This window comes from Pinus tabuliformis, chromosome 8 (genome assembly GCF_031772625.1).
Source record: "Pinus tabuliformis cultivar Carrire ecotype Pingquan chromosome 8, CPIR1, whole genome shotgun sequence".
Classification (NCBI taxonomy): domain Eukaryota; kingdom Viridiplantae; phylum Streptophyta; class Pinopsida; order Pinales; family Pinaceae; genus Pinus; species Pinus tabuliformis.
The window spans coordinates 1,786,619,442-1,786,636,478 of NC_142294.1; the positions used below are offsets into that span (position 1 = coordinate 1,786,619,442).

The following is a 17,037-nucleotide window of genomic DNA, read 5'->3' on the forward strand; positions in this document are numbered from 1 at the left end:
CCTGCTCCAGCTTCTCCCGGATTATTTTTGGAGGCCCCGTCGAAGTGCAAAGTAGGGCGATTCTGATCAAGGATCCATTGACTTACTTCTTCCCTTGTGCCTCTGAGCTTCCAGTTTATACTCCTCTTGCTAACTTTGGGGTGTGCTGGTTGGTTGTTGCTATGATTGATGCTGAATTTGTTATACCATTCCACCTCTTCTTTGTGCCAGCTTGATTGGTCTGGAGGAGCTACCCAATTTGCACTTACTGTTTCAGATATGAGCGCTATTGTTTTTGCCAATATGCGGACAAGGTTGGGCTTCTTGTCGTTAAAGATACAGTTGTTCCTAGCTAACCATATTTGCCAACTGAGGGTAGCTGGGATGCATTTCCACAAACGGGTAATAATGTTTTTGCCTTTCTTAGGATAGGGGTAACACTTTGCCCAGTTTTTTTGAAGGGAGGATAGCTGTTCAAAGGTCTCATCAATTTTCATTGGGCTGACAATCTGAGTCCAACAACTTTGAGCGATGGGGCAATGGTAGAATAGATGATGGCTGCTCTCCTCCTCTGCGCGACAAAGGCAGCAAATAGATGGCCCCAAGATCCCTCTTTTCCTTAGGTTTTCAGCGGTAAGCACCTTTCCTTTGAGTAGGGTCCAATTAAAGTGTTTGACCTTTGGGATGCATTCAGATTTCCAGACTGTTGTGAAGAGGTTCCATTTGGCTGTCGTAGTGGATGCTTGGAGGAATTTGTAACCATCTCTGACAGTGAATTTCCCACCACTTGGGTCCCATATATACCTGTCTTCAGCCCCTCTAATGGTGGGTGCTGCGCCTGTGAGGGAGACCTTGAGATTGTGCCATTGTTCTCTGAGTTCATTGGGAATTTGCAGGTCCTTCCAGCCTTGCCATGTGTTCCGGTCCCAAGTTGAAATGTCATACAAGGAGGTTAATTTTTTAGCTTCCATCCATATGTGCAGAGGCCTGAGATTTTGGATGTGAATTCTTGGTCTGGTGCCCATGATTCTGTCATTCCAGATGCTTACCTCCTGGCCGCTTCCAGGCACTTTGGAGATGTTCTCTCTGAACTGAGGAAGAACTTTTTTAATTAGCTTCCAGACAGGGGTGCAAGGTCTTTCAGCTATTGTTTCGGAAAGAATGTTAAAATTTGGTCCGTTCAAATATTTCCTCTTTAAAACTTCCACCCACCAGGAGCCTTTGCCAGTGAGAATTCTCCAAATTAGTTTAAAGCCCATAGCCCTGTTGGCTAAGCTCGGAATTTTGATGGCGAGCCCGCCTTTGTCATAGGGAAGGATGACTTGTTCCCATTTGACAAGGCTGAATTTCTTGGTTTCTTGCTTTCCCCCCTGCCAGAGAAAGCTTCTCATTAATAATTCCATGTGCTTATGTATGCCGGCGGGAGCCAATGTGACCGCATATTGGTAGATAGGGAGAGCAGAGAGAACAGCCTTTATAAGGGTCGATCTGCCAGCCAGATTTAGCCAAGAAACTCCCCAACTTTGGAGAAGACCTCTCATCTTTTCTATGTGTTTTGCCCATATCTCAGCCTTAACTGTTTCTTTGGCTAAAGGCAGACCAAGGTAAGAGAAATAACTCCAGTTCCTCTGCATTGGAATATCCAGGATCAGAGAGATTCTTTGCCTTATTTGTTCAGGGACATTCCAGGTATAGATCTTGCATTTTTTATTGTTCAGCATCCCTCCAGAGGCAGCTAGGAAGGCATCCAAAACTTTCTTGAATCTTTTTGCCATGAGGCTTGAAGCTCCCCCAATGAGGAGGGTATCATCCGCGAAAAGCGAATGATTGATCTCTTTAGTTCCTCTTCCTATACCAATTCCAGTGATCTCTTTTTGTTTGCGGAGTTTTTCTAAGTGTATACTCAGAGTTTCAGCTATTATGATGTATAGGAAAGGGGAGAGAGGGAAACCTTGCCTCAATCCCCTAGTGCTTCTAAAATACCTGCTTGGTCGACCATTGATCAGAGGGGCAGTCCAAGGGTTGGAGATGCAATCGAAGATAGTGCTTATGAAGTTGTTTGAGATCCCGAACTTTTTGAGAACTGCAGTTAAGAAGTGGTGGTCGACTCTGTTGAAAGCGTTTGCCATATCAAGTTTGATTATCATTCCTCGTTCCTTCCTGCTGATGCTGCTGTGAATTGCCTCTTGGATGAGTATGACATTATCTGTGATTTGCCTTTGTGGGACAAATCCCCCTTGGTTCTCTGATATTAAATAGGGGAGGAGCTTTTTGAGCCTATTGGCTAGAATTTTGGTTACTATCTTATAGGAGACATTGCAGAGGGATATGGGCCGGAAGCGATCGAAAGAGCGAGGGTTGACTTCCTTAGGGATGAGAGCTAAGTGAGAGGATTTTGTGTTGTCTCCCATCTTGTGATTTTTGAAGATATTTTTGACCATCCGCACAAAGTCTTTTTTGATGGAGTCCCAGTGATTTCGGTAAAAAGCCACCGTGAAACCATCAGGGCCCGGAGCCTTGTCCTGTTGCATACTAAATACTGCCTCCCTAATTTCCTCTTCTGTGACCTCCTGATCTAGCTCTCTGTTTTGATGGTCTGAGACTTTGCTCTCGACTGCGCTCAGAAAGTCAGAGCTGTCCGACTGCTGCGGGGCTGCTGCTAGAAGAGATTTAAAGTGGTTGAAAGCCGCCTCCTTAATTTCTTCTTGGTCACTGTAAACCTGCCCTTCTGCCTCAATTTTATCTATCTGATTCCCTGCCCGCCTAAGCTTAATGCTGTTGTGGAAGAAAGAGGTATTTTTATCGCCCGCCCTCAGCCATAGGCACCTTGATTTTTGCCTTTGTTCTTCTTCCTCGACTCGGTTTTGTCTATATAGCTCCCTGTACATTTGATTTTCATGTATTATATCTTCGTTTGTGGATTGGCTGTTCTCCTTGTCTTTGTTCCACTGTTCCATTTGATGTTGCAAATCCATTTTGTTCCTCTTCTCCTTTGTTGCATATTCCTTGGCCCATTGTTTAATGACTGATCTCAGAGATTTTAATTTGGTTTCCCAAACGTAGTGAGGCGATCCCCACACTTCCTTTGCCCACTGACTTTGAACGAGAGAGCGAAATTCTTCTTTGTAATCCCAAACTTTGTTGTATTTGAAGGGGAGGGGCCCCAGATTTCTCCCTTTCTCCATACTCATCACCACCGGTTTGTGATCAGAGGCCGAGACTTGAATGATTTTGCTCTTGATGGTAGAGAAGCTTGCTGCGATTCTTTCCTGCACCAGAAATCTGTCTAACCTTTCCTTGATGTTGTGGCAGCCTGTCCTTTTGTTACTCCATGTGTATTTCCCGTTGAAGGGAGGTATATCAAGCAGATTATGAGACTGGATTATCGCCTCCAGCGCTTCTCTTGAGGGGTCCGGATGAAAATTCCCTCCTAGCTTTTCATCCACATTTCTAATGAGATTCAGATCTCCTCCCAGAATTATGTTGCTGTCGTGGGAGGACTGTAATTCTGAAGATAGAGAATCCCAGCACGTTGATTTGTCCCTGTAATGGTTTGGAGCATAGATGTTGTATATGCTGTAGACTTCTTGGGAGGCTTTGTTTCTGAGATCTGTTTTAATCCACCAATTGCAGGCTTGAAGGTTGGTGTGCGTCCATTTATTCTTGTTCCAGAGTGTTCCTATACCTCCTGATGCTCCTTCTGATCCTATTGAGTGACCTTCAAAATTTTTGAATCTTTTTACTTGCTTTTGGAAATTTGGCTCTGAGATTTTGGTCTCTTGGATGAGGACAATGTCTGGCTGCTCCTGGTTTATTAAGTCCCGGACTGAATTTATTTTTAAGGAGGAGCCCATCCCCCTACAATTCCAAGAGACCAGATTCATCATTTACCATTTTTTGGGTGAGTCCCGTTTCTTTCCTTGGCTTTATCTCCACTCCCTTTTTGCTTGTCTAGATAGGAGTCCATTGGTTGTTGTGCTCCAGTAGCCATTTCTTTTGCTGCCGCCTCGTCCCTAAGTTCCTTGTTTGACTTTCTTCCTGCCTTTTTTGGGGGATCTAAGGGGAGGCTGGATTCTTTCAGTTTATTTCTGGTGAGTATTCTCTCTATTGTTGGGGGAGGGGAGGGCAGAGGGATTGAAGGTGATGAGATGACAGCAAGAGAGATGGTGCGAGGGGAAGGAGGAGGAGAGGAGGGGTCTTCAACTTCCAAGGATTCAAAGGGGTTGGAGGAAGAGGGGAAAGAAGGAGCTGAGATGGGAGGGGGAGGGGGGGGAGGGGGGGGGGGGAATTTCCAGGGGGGGCTTAGAGCTAGGCCCTTGAGAGGCAGAGGATTTTTTTTTTTTTAACTTGTTCCCATTGGCCATCCGAAGGTTCTTCGCTTTCAATGGGTTCATTTGATTTTGATTTGCTACATCTATTTGCAAAGTGTCCGTATTCGTGACATACCTTGCATTTGAAGGGCAGTTGCTCGTAGTCCAGCTGTTGGATGTGCGTCCATTGGTCGACCTTGATCTTGATTGCTTCTGGCAGGCCTTTCCCGAGATCTACTTCTACACAGATCCTGGCGCACGCATGCATGTTCTCCCTTGGCTCAGATCTGTCAATGTATTTGCCGACCGCGTTCCCTATTGCCTTTACTGATTCATCTCCCCAACAGTGGAGCGGCAGGTGAGGTAGGCGGACCCAGACCGGGACTGCGTTTGGGATGTCCATCTCCGGATCAAAGTCTGGAGTCCATCTGTTCAGATAGAGGCCTCTGGAGTCCATGAAGTAGGGGCCGTTTCTGAATATGAGGTTCCTGTCCTCTTTTGTTTCGAAGATGAATGTATAATATCCCCTTCCGCAAAACCTGATAGCTATTTTCCCTTGTGTCATTGCAGCCCAGTTGCGCTCCACCCATTTTTGGACAGATCTTGGGGAAGGCCAGAGGCCAGTGAACTGACCTACAAGGCCTCTTTCAGCTAGGGCGATTGCAGATTTCCTTGGAAAAGAGGGAGGAAGAGATACCTCGGGGATTTCATCCAGTTTCTTGATAAATTTAGAGACAGAGGGACGAGGCTTTGCAGAGGCAGAATCGGGGATCAGGGAGGCGAAGAGCTCTGCATGGTTCTCAGGGTCAGGGGGGGGGGGGGGGGGGGGGGCATTCCCAGCCATTCAAGACTGAGAAGCCAGCTTCAAGAGGGCGAGATCAGGGATGGGCCCCAGCGTGGAGCCGGGCAGGAGGCCCGAGGTAAAGAGCGCAGCGCGCAGGAGGGAGGCAGCAAGCCGGAATCTGCCAGGCAGAGCCTGGGGGACGCGACCAGACGGACGCAGGAAGGGTATCGCCTGCAGCCGACGCAGAGCAGTCTCAGACCTCATAAAATCCGAACTCTCTGAGAAGTTCTCTTGGTGTAGAGAAATAATGGGCATTACAGGGTTGGATAAATGACTAAGCTCTCTTGTGGCCACCTATGGAAAGAAAACAACAAGTGGGAGAATGTTGGGTTGTGTTATATTCTTTCCACGACTAGCCCACGTAGTATGAGAAAGATATTTGTTAGGATCCAACCCTAACCCCTTCATTTATGTAATAAGCCCAAGGGGTCGAGTTACAGTCATAGTTAGTTAAAGAGTCAATAAAACCCACATTAATAATAATTGTAAGTGGTTGACCCACATTATATAAAATGAACCATAATTAGTTTTAAGTGGGCCACAGTTAATAACTAAAGTGGATAACCCATGTTATGAAAGGGACCACTAGTATTTAGGGTTTTGGATGTCATTAAGCTAAAATTAGTCTTAGCTAGTAAGGGTAAGATCATCAAGTCTTATTGTAATTAAGCTCTACTCTGTTGGAGGTTTCCCCCTCAAAGAAGCAAGTGGACATTGTGATCTTCTTATGATTAATAAAATTTATTGCAGTTTGTCTCATTTCATATGATAATTTAGTGTTTTGGGCTATAAGTCTTCATATTTTCGATATTATAGATTTCTTGTAGATCAAGAGTATAACAAGTGGTATTAGAGCACTTTCCAAGCCAATTGTACCTCCAATTTTCACACAATGATTTTTAGGCTAGAGACATGTTCCAACATCTTTAAACCATGGGATCTGTCATTGAGTGCATAAACCTACGAATTTGGGGAGGCATGCACGTAGGAACTACATGAGGTGGTCACTCTTGTTGGACTCCCTTGTAACCCATGTGGGTACCCCTTCAAGTAGTAGTGCATTAGACCGCACACATACTGCACTTCCATGTATCCTTGGGCATATTAGAAGCCCCCTAGAATAACCTAAAACCTAACCTTAAATAATTTGTCATTCATCTTGCTACTACAGTACACTAATAACAACACTCGGGGAGATTACTCACATGTACAATAGGGTAGTTGGGTAGTACGACTAAGGGTATGGCTGATCCTCCTTAGATAGCACCCTGAAATATTGGGATGAGTACTATTGTTGGACCCCTCTGTATATTGCGATTTTTAGCACCTAGCACTCCTTTGTGACCATAGTTCCCTCAGTTATCTAAATATCTCCCTTTACCTTCTCTTCCAGATCAAATCTAGTTATTGGGGTTCGACTACTGCCATCTAGATTAGATCCAACAGTTGGGGTTCTACCTTTGTCGTATAGATTAGATTCAATAGTTACGATTTTCACAACACAGATTAGACTCTTTGTGCAGTGAGGGTTTTGGTTGCCATAGTCTAGATCAGATTGTGATCCAGGTGGATGTTGGTGGCCACCCACCTATCCCACTTGGACCCCCACAACTATCCCTTTTAGTTTTTCATTTTCCGTAATTGTAGCACAATTTACTATTTTTAACAGTTTTTTGGGTCCTGAACTTCCGAAGCCGTTTTGAGGCCATAAACAAAGTTTTTTGGGAAATTTGGGAGCAACATGGGTCCATGGACCGAAATTTCTCTTCCCAAGGTTATATTTCTCAAATAGATCTTTCTAACGAGCTATTGTACGTGTCAAATGGAGATTGGGTGCCAAAGTTACGACCCCAAGAAATTGATGTACCAATTTACCCAAACAGGGCCCACAATTTGGCGTTTCATCTTCTAGGGTTAGGTTTTGGGATGTTAAGGTTTTTCCATTGTTTCTCAACAATAAATAGGCCTTTGAGCCTCGTTGTAACACAGTTCAGAGGCATGTAGCCACCACATCTCTTCTCAGAGATAAGCTACCATCGTCCTAGCTGGTTTATTTCCATTTCTATTTATAAGCATATTTCAGTATTTTACATTAATGAAATGAAGTATTTTTTATGCTGCATCTTTATGTATATGGTTATCTCTATATTTTGTTGCGTTCCTATTTAAATTTGGATCAGTGGTATCAGAGCGGTCTGTTTTTTTCTCTGTTTTTCTTTGCATGTCCCCAACGAGGTCGGGATATAAGGAGTTAGGGCTTAAATTGGTTGAACCTTGGCAAGACCAGCCTCGAAAATCCCGATGGCCTCCCATGGTGAATGAAAAGAAAGATGAGCCCAACGTCACTGTTGCCACCACCAAGATCCAGAAGAAGGAGCCCGAAGACCCAGAGGAAGGGGAGTGTCTTTTCCACTCACAGATGTGGGTGAAGGGTTCACCACTGCAATTCATTATCGACAGTGGCAGCCAAAAGAACCTCATTTCAGTAGAAATCATGAAGCGGTTGGGCCTACCGACTACACCACACCCGCAATCATATAGTATCGGGTGGCTTCATGAAGGACGAGATCTCAAAGTTCGCCAGTAGTTTTGCCTTCCCTACAGCATCAAGCCCTTCACCAATGAGGTATTGTGTGATGTTACACCTCTGGATGTTTGTGATGTATTATTAGGCTATCCATACTTGTGGAGGCGACATGTTGTGTATGAGTCAAGGCCTCGTGCTGTCATTATTTCTTTTTGTAATTCATTATACAGGATACTAGAGGTAGCCCCACCTGCTGCCACCTCTTCGATCACTGCCAAGAAAGGTAGGAAGCTCATCTCCCAGACTAGGAAATCCATTTTATGTCTAGTTCACTCCCAAAGTAAGGGGAAAATCGTCACCAAATCCATGACCCCCGCGAAGGGTTCCTTCATGCAGTAGCAGCAATAAAGGGATACGGTCATGATATAACATAGGAACAACTTCTCCTCACCCACAGGGCTACCACACAAGCTTCAGGTGGGCAAGAAAGTCTGGTTGCATCTGCAGAAAGAACGCCTTACAAGAGCCCACCGGAAGCTCCGACCACTCCAACATGGTCCTTATAGCATTACCAAGGCTACGGAAAACAATGCTTTGGAGCACAAAATTCTTCCATTCCTTCATTTGCACCGAGTGTTCAATGTGGACCGTCGTTGACCATACTTCCCACCATTTCTGGACACATCAGAGTTTTCAGAACAACTCAGCAGAGACCCAGCTCAGCAGAATCTTCCTCATCTCAGGGAGGAACTCAACGCAATGGGGACCATTGCTTCCTAAGGGGGGAGGAATGATCTAGGTGGATGTTGTTGGCCACCCACCTATCCCACTTGGACTCCCACAACTATCCCTTTCAGTTTTTCAGTTTCCGTAATTGTAGAAAAATTTACTATTTTTAGCAGTTTTTGGGTCCTGAACTTCCGGAGCCGTTTTGAGGCCATAAACGACGTTTTTTGGGAAATACCCATGTTGCTCTTCCCAAAGTTATAGCTTTCAAATAAATCGCCTTAGCTGGTTTATTTCCATTTCTGTTTATAAGCATATTTCAGTATTTACATTAATTAAATGAAGTATTATTTCCACTGCATCTTTGTGTATATAGTTATCTCTGTATTTTGTTGCATTCCTGTTTAAATCTGGATCAGATTGTCGCAAAATTTTTTGCATAACCAAGGCCTTGGCGTTTTTGTTACTATAGTTTAGGCCTAATTTTCGCAAGATATTTGGCAGTATCAATATTTCTGGAATTTTACCACTGCAATATTGATCAGCTGGGAGTAAAAATCCTTTCGAATATATACATAAAAGTAAAAGTCAATGGCCATATGGAGACACTTGCAAGAGAGTTATCCCATAAGCTTCAGGATGATGAGTTGGTCACAGTGGTACCATTCACTTGTAAGCCCCCAATTTTCCAACAGTCCCAATTTTTTTCCCGACGCGACTTTGAGTGACCCACTCCACTAGATTCCCGAGATTTCCCTCTTTCAAAGAATAACACTCTTAAGTAAGCTCAAAAAGTTGACTGAGGTTGGTGTATGCTAGGTACCAAATATCAGGTTATGGCTGCAGAAAGGGCAATCGAGAAGGTTGTTGAAATGTGGCAACAAGAATATTACAATTTTTATTTGTTGGCTTGTTGGGGCCTAACCCAAGTTCAAAGCTGATTTAGCCAAACAAATCCCAGTACTACTGGCCATTTCGGTAACAGTTCATGGACCGCGAACTGAGGTCTCACCCAAAGTAGTATGGGAGGGTGCTAGAACCAAGTTTCCGCACCCTGGAGATGTTTGATGAGTTCAAGTGGTCCATGGTTCAACCCTGCACGCAAGTCTCTTCACGCACTTTCCTGTCCCTCGCAGCCTAAGGTACTGCCTTCACACAGCTCTAATCAAGGGTTGAATGTTGCGCTTCTGCATTATTACGCAAGAATTTACTGATATTCCAATGTTAGTTCATTATCTTAGCCTACTTGCATGCTTTAAGTTATACTTAACAATTTAAACCATTCATACATGTGCGCGCAGTGAATAAATAGTATATTTCCAAATTATATCAAACATGCATTAACCCAAGAACAAATACACAGAATTATGATAAAACTTATCTTTATTAATCCCTTCCTAGATTACAAACTTGACTCCGCCCTGTGCACTCAGTTGCGGACTACTAGGCCCCTGCACACTCAACTGCAGGGCCTTCTCCTACCCTACGACTCAAAGACACACCTTACACTTAGTCACTTAGACTCTTGCTTCTCTACTTTTTCTTCTCCATCTTTTACACTTAGAGCCTCGCTCTATTTATACAATCCCATGGTCCGCGGACCATGGGTAGGCCGACATTACATTACAAAACTAGGTCGGACAACCCTGTGACTCTATCCTACTTTCGTGCCCGCAATTCGCAGAGCTTTAAAACACAATTCAGTCAAAACTTGGGCTTTGAGCCCAAAAACATGCCTTTGGGGGATTCCATGCCCAACAGGCCCCCAACACAAACATCATGACTCACCCTCGAGTCACTCGGTCGGCACGATGATCTTTTCACGGAGTCCCTCCAATTGTTCTTGAACTGTACAGAGATTAGCAACTCACTAAGTTGTTGCTTGCTGGATCTGCTGCATACGTTGTTCCGAGACCTCTATGTCTAGGGTGCTTCTCTACATTAATGTGTGCATCCCCTGTATATTCGCGAGCTTGCCTTCGATGTCTTCCGTGATGGTGAAGGCCTAGTCAATCCAATGCTGGACGCACGCTTTGAGAATTGCCTCCTTGTGTCACTGATTCAGATTTAAACAGGAACACAACAAATTACAGGGATAACCATAAATAAAGAGATGCAGTGGAAATAATACTTCGTTTCATTACTGTAAAATACTGAAATATGCTTACAAACAGAAATGGAAATAAATCAGCTAGGGTGATGGTACCTTATCTCTGAGAAGAGATGTGGCGGCTACATGCCTCTGAATTGTATTACAATGAGGCTCGAAGGCCTATTTATTGTTGAGAAACAATGGAAAACCCTTAACATCCCAAAACCTAACCCTAGAAGATGAAACACCAAATGGTGGGCCCCGTTTGGGTAAATTGGTACATCAATTTCCGGGGTTGTAACTTTGGCACCTGATCTCCATTTGATGCGTACAATAGCTCGTTAGAAAAATCTATACAAGAACTATAACTTTGGGAAGTGAAAAATTGATCATTGGACCCATGTTGCCCCGAGATTTCCCAAAAAACGTCGTTTAGGGCCTCAAAACGGCTCCGCAAGTTCAGGACATGAAAAACTACTAAAAATAGTAAATTTTGCTACAATTACGGAATTGAAAAACTGAAAGAGACATTTGTGGGGGTTCAAGTGGGATAGGTGGGTGGCCACCAACATCCATGTGGATCATTCCAACCCCCTTAGGAATCAATGGTCCCCATTGCGTTGAGTTTCTCCCTGAGATGAGGAAGCTTCTACTGAGCTGGGTCTTTGGTGAGCTGTTCTACAATCTCTGATGTGTCCAGTAATGGTGGGAAGCATGGTCGGCGACGGTCGACATTGAACACTCGGTGCAAGCGAAGGAATGGAGGGATGTTGTGCTCCAAAGCATTATTTCCCACAACCTTGGTAATGGTTTAAGGACCATGTCGATGTGGTTGGAGCTTCTGATGGGCTCTTGTAAGGCGTTCTTTCTACATATGCAACCAGATTTTGTTGCCCACCTAAAGCTTGTGTGATACCCCTGTGGGTGAGGAGAAGTTATTCCTGTGTTCTATCATGACCGTATCCCTCGGCTATTGTTGTTGCGTGGAGGAACCCTTCGTAGGGGTCATGGATGTGGCTATGATCTTCCCCTTACTTTCGAAGCGAACCAGACAGAAAATGAATTTCCTAGTCTGGGAGATGAGCTTGTTGCCTTTCTTAGTAGTGATAAAAGAGCTGGCAGTAGGTGGGGCTACCTCTGGTATCTTGTATAATGAATTACAGAAAGAAATAATGACAACGCGAGCCCTTGACTCATACACAATGTTGGGCAATTTATTGGACTTAAATTGCTGCATAAATTATCGACCAGGGAAACTCGTAAGCTTGTGATGATGCTAGCACAATATATGCAGGAGTAGGCAACTAACTCTATGTTTAACTAGATTATTTAAGATTCAATACAATATGCAAGGGAAGAGGCTCCTAACTAAGGAGGTCCTGGTTGTCCTTCCCTACAATATCATAGAGAAATCATTAATTACATGAAACTAAAAACTTAAAATGAAGACAAAAGAATGAACTTAATTATTGTTTAGATTCAAGTAGAGAGAGAGACTAACTTAGTCTCTTGATTGTCCTCTCATGCACTAATCCAAACTAAACTAAGATTCATTCATAAGCAGAAGAAATGAAATAAAAGCGCAAAAGAATGAATTTCAATTACCATATAAATCATTGGAGAGAGAGCCTAACTTAGACTCTTGGTATCTCCTCATATGATACTTGAAACATAAAAGCAAAAGAATGAATTTTAATTATCATGCAAATCAAATGGAGAGAGAGAGCCTAACTTAGACCCTTAGTTGTCCTCTCATATGCTGATTAGATTCTAATTTAAAACTCATTCATCAACTACAAACAAATTCTCAAACATCTAAGCAACTAAATGAAATAAGATCTAATATGAAATAACATGTTTCTCTCATCCTTTTAGAGTGAGCTCAATTCTCCTAAGAACAAGACAAATTATTCCATATACTACATTAAGAAAACATATCTAAAAACTACATAAATTCCTATCTACATAATGGAAATATATGAAAAATGAAGCCTTATTCTATTCCATCATCAATTGGATACAATGCTCTAAGAGTCCTCTCTTTGGAATGGAGGAGGTACTCCTATTTATACAATGAGAGGAGATAACAAACTCATAATGATGATCCACTAATCTCTCTTTAGTTCCATACATTTCTCAACCATCTAGACACATAACCCTATCCTCCATGATTTCCTCCATGAGGTCCATGATCTTCTCCATGATCTTTTCCATGAGGTTTATCTTATAAAATTCGAATTTGATCATTCAAGGCCACATAAAGGTGTCTTGGAAGCTTCCTTTGTGCCTACACATGTCAACAAACTCATGCTAATTGTTAGGTATAAGTTTAAGCATATTATTTTCTAAGTTTTAGCCATAAATTCACTTAGAAATGTTAAGAATTAATAAACTTTGGAAAAGTATTGTTAGAACCCAATAATGAGGTAAATGTAATGATATGGAGGTGGAATGGAGGTGACATGAAGGTAAAATGTGAAAATATTGGTGAATAATGGAGTGAAAATAGGGACTATTTTGAGGCCCAACATCTCCCCCAAACTCAAGATATTGCATGTCCTCATGCAATCTATTACATTACGTTTTGGTACTTGAGCTTTGGCTCGAACTCTGCATGATATCATTTACTTAACTTTTGCAAAGCATTTTTGATGAATTACAACTTGGTTGGTTCTTGTGTTTCAACCATATTTTGTTTGTTGCATTCAATGTATGACCTTTGCATAATGATAATGTGCTTTTTATTGCAGAGTATTTTTGTTGGAATGCATCATGGTTGGTTCTTGTGTAACAACCATGCTTGTGTTGGCATTTTGTTGGAATGCACCATGGTTCGTTCTTGTGTAACAACCATGATTCTGTTAGCATCCAATTAACTTTTAAATACTTTTGACAAAGCTATTTGTATGCTCATGTAATAGTGAATATAGCTTGAAGGTAAGTGGGGTTAAGAATGTGATATATGAATGTGGATGTTATATGAATGTGATATATGAATGTGGATGTATCCTTCCCCTTAAACGGATGATTTGGGAAATTATGTGAAATGGGGAAAGCAAGGAAAAAGGAAGTGAAGTTTTTCCAAAAATTATTATTCTAACTTTTCAAGGAATTTAATGGTTAAAAGTTAGAAAATATCATACCTTAACTTACCCTTCCAAAATGGATGAGAGCTGTGCACGTGTGGCTGCAAGAAATTTTGTTCATGGTCTTCTTTACTTGGTTGGAAAAATCATGCATGAATCATGCATGTGCAACTGCCACAATTCTGCTCTGAATCTGCTTCTTCAAGCTGTGGATGAAAGATGGATTTGTATTGTCGTATCAGCTGTTGGATCCTCTGCTACTAGATGAAAAATCTGAGGAGTCTGCTGATCATGGCTGAAAGTTGTATCTGCTGCTGGATGATGAATCTGATGAGTCTTGCTGAATATGGTTGAAAACATATAAGGCTTGGAAGGTATACAAAATATAGAAGTTACATTTTCCTCCCAGCCTTATTTATTCACTTGTCCTCAAGTGAAATACAATGTATACAATGAATGGAAATAAAATGAATGGAAATTGGCTTCATCTGCTACAAAATATGGGTCTTCAAGTCTTCAACGCTCGATGGCACAAATCTTACTATGTGATTAAATGTGTCGATGTCGAACATAGCAAGAAGTTGTTGACTTAGTGGCCGTTAATGAATGCCCCTAGCCAACACAAGAGCTCCCACCATTGATTCCAATGGGAGTCAGGATGCCTAACACATCTTTGTAGGTACGAATAAATTTGTCGTAGTCGAGTCACCTACAAGATCCAACGAACAAGGGATATTAATGTACTCCCATTGTTCATTGGCAAGAGTACTTGCCATTAGGGCATGCAAGCCTCTAGGTGTTTTTCAATGACACTTTAGACTCTAGGACTTAGACTCAAGCAGGGTTTTATTGGCGGAAATGAAGAGGAATGATAATGACAAGGAAAATGGATGGATGTAAAGAAAATGCATGGTGGATGAATAAGAACTCTTGCTATGAAAAATGGATATGGAAATGTCATGCTTTATGGATGTACAATTGGTGTGATTCAAAATCTTTTCAGAAAGGGAGGTGGAAGGTAGTGGTTGTGGAGATGGATTTGTCTTGAGATTTTTTTTCATGAATTAGTCTTTGGAAGACCAATTGTGCACATAATGTAATCTCCTGAATGATCACTTTGATTATCCTGTAACCTGTAAAAAACTTGGTACAAAGAAAACATAAGTGTGCTCAAGAAGAATTGCGCATATCCTTCATGATTCTTACGCAAAAATTTCGTACCAAATAAAAAGATCAAAGAAAATCAAAGCGTTGAATGTAACTCAATTCATGATATCAATTTCAATCCATTCTTCAAAATAACCATGTAAAATACTACTCCCTGTCAGATAACTCATGAATGTGCTTCGCAATTCTGTTCTGTAAAGCATACAAGAATCATGTGATGAGTTTATGCCATCTTGATGCTATCGAGAATTGAATCCTCCAATTGATTTTTAAAATTTATTTCCAAGTATCCTATTTTTCGAATCTGTGTGAATTTTGTGAAAATTTTTTAGATTTTTTTTAAATGATAACATAATTTTTTTAGATGTTTCATTAAACAATAAATTAAAAACATAGATTTTTAATTTATTATTTAAGTGAAATTTTTTTATATTTTTTATATTTTTAAATGAAAAACAACAAAATTTTATTTGTTAAAACCTAATAAAAAAACTATTACTAAATTAAAGTTAGCTCTTTTTTCTTTAAAAAAAAAAAAAAAACAATAAAAATAAGAATTTTTCTAGAATACAATCCTATTAATTTATTAATATATTAATACAATCATAATATAATAATATATTAATACGGTTAATATAATTAATACAATTGTATTAATATATTAATATAATTAATATATTAATATAATCATAATATATTAATGTATTAATATATTAATATAGTTAATCATATTAATAAATTAATAGAATCATAATTAATATAGATTAAATATGTAAATCAAAACAAATCCATTATTAACCAATTATAACTAAATATATACATAACAAATCACAACAAATATATATGTTAAAAATGGTACCTAATAATATACAAACTCGAATCAAAACAAATCAATCCTTAATTAAAATGATAACTAATAATATACAAACTCGAATCAATGAAAATCTATTTAAGCAGAAGGCATCGGTCTTTTTTCTGGGCATGCGAATTTATTTGATTAATAAAAGATTTCATTTAATTGCAAGCCAAAAGGAATAGTTCTTTGCACGTTTTGCCTCAAATTGATCAGATAAGGTCTTCTCTCTGGCTTTCTCAGCCTTGGATTTGCGAATACTTTCCATCAAGACACGCTTATTTTTGAACACATTACCCTTGACTTTCATGTACATATCATGATACATGTGTTTGTCAATTTTCTTAGATTCTCTGTACTCACGTAACAATCGACGCAAAACCCTCATCCGTCTCATCCATAAAATCTTTGTAGGCAACCTAGCCTCTCTAGTACCTTTGCGCTTACCATATCCAGAATGACGACCCTTTCTTTTTGCTTTCAAAGCACGACGAGCACGAGAGTGAATTTTCATTGGCTTCCGAATAACAAATCCATCTTTGACCAACTTCCGAATGTTTTGCCTGGAATTGGCCATGGAAATCTCGTTGACTTTATTGGGGTCGAGCCAAACTTTTCCCTTCCCGCATTTCAGAACGCTCGCCGCTAGCAGCTTCTGAAGCTTCAGCGAAACCATTGTTCCTGGACCTTCGTCTCCCTCGCAAATTCCTCTGTTCTATGAGTTTTGGGGTTTAAGGCCAAAAGTCATTGCTTCCTCCCCTGGGTGATAGGGAGGTGTTGATGTTGTACTACGAGTCCAATGGCTACAATCCTTGGGTACAATAGCTTTTAATTTTCAAGAACTTTTCATGAAATTTTCTGCGGAAGGAAAGGAAGTTGAATTAAGGGGTATTGTAGGGAAACCGAGAAATATAATCAACTCTAACAGTATGACAAATCTTCTAAAAAAGGAACAAAGAGGTGTAATTGCACAATTATGTTCGCTAGATGTTTCCACATCAAAATCATCTATTTCTCCAGATCTCCAAAAAGTCTTGGACAATCATTCTAAGGTATTTGAGACTCCCAAAGGTCTCTCACCTATTCGTGATCATGATCATGCTATTCATCTGATTCCAAGAAGTGTTCCTCCAAACATCAGGCCGTACAGATATCCCTATGCCCAAAAGAGTGAAATTGAACGTATGGTTGCAGAAATGCTAGAGGCTGGTATAATTCAACCTAGTCAAAGTTCTTTCTCTGCTCCAGTGGTATTGGTGCACAAGAAGGATGGATCATGGCACATGTGTCCGGATTATAGGGATCTCAGCAAGCTCACTATTAAAGATAAGTTTCCCATTCTTGTCATTGATGAATTACTGGATGAATTGCATGGATCAATTTACTTCACCAAGTTGGATCTTCGTTCAAGATATCATCAAATCAGAATGAAGATTGAAGACATTCCGAAAAT

The 17,037-nt window shown here is 40.9% G+C and overlaps 1 pseudogene; it reads right to left on the reverse strand.

Annotated features, from left to right (window-relative positions):
- Window positions 1-15,741: 15,741 nt before the first annotated feature.
- On the reverse strand, window positions 15,742-16,315 carry LOC149243349 (large ribosomal subunit protein eL19z pseudogene; annotated as a pseudogene).
- Between the last annotated feature and the right edge of the window lie 722 nt (window positions 16,316-17,037).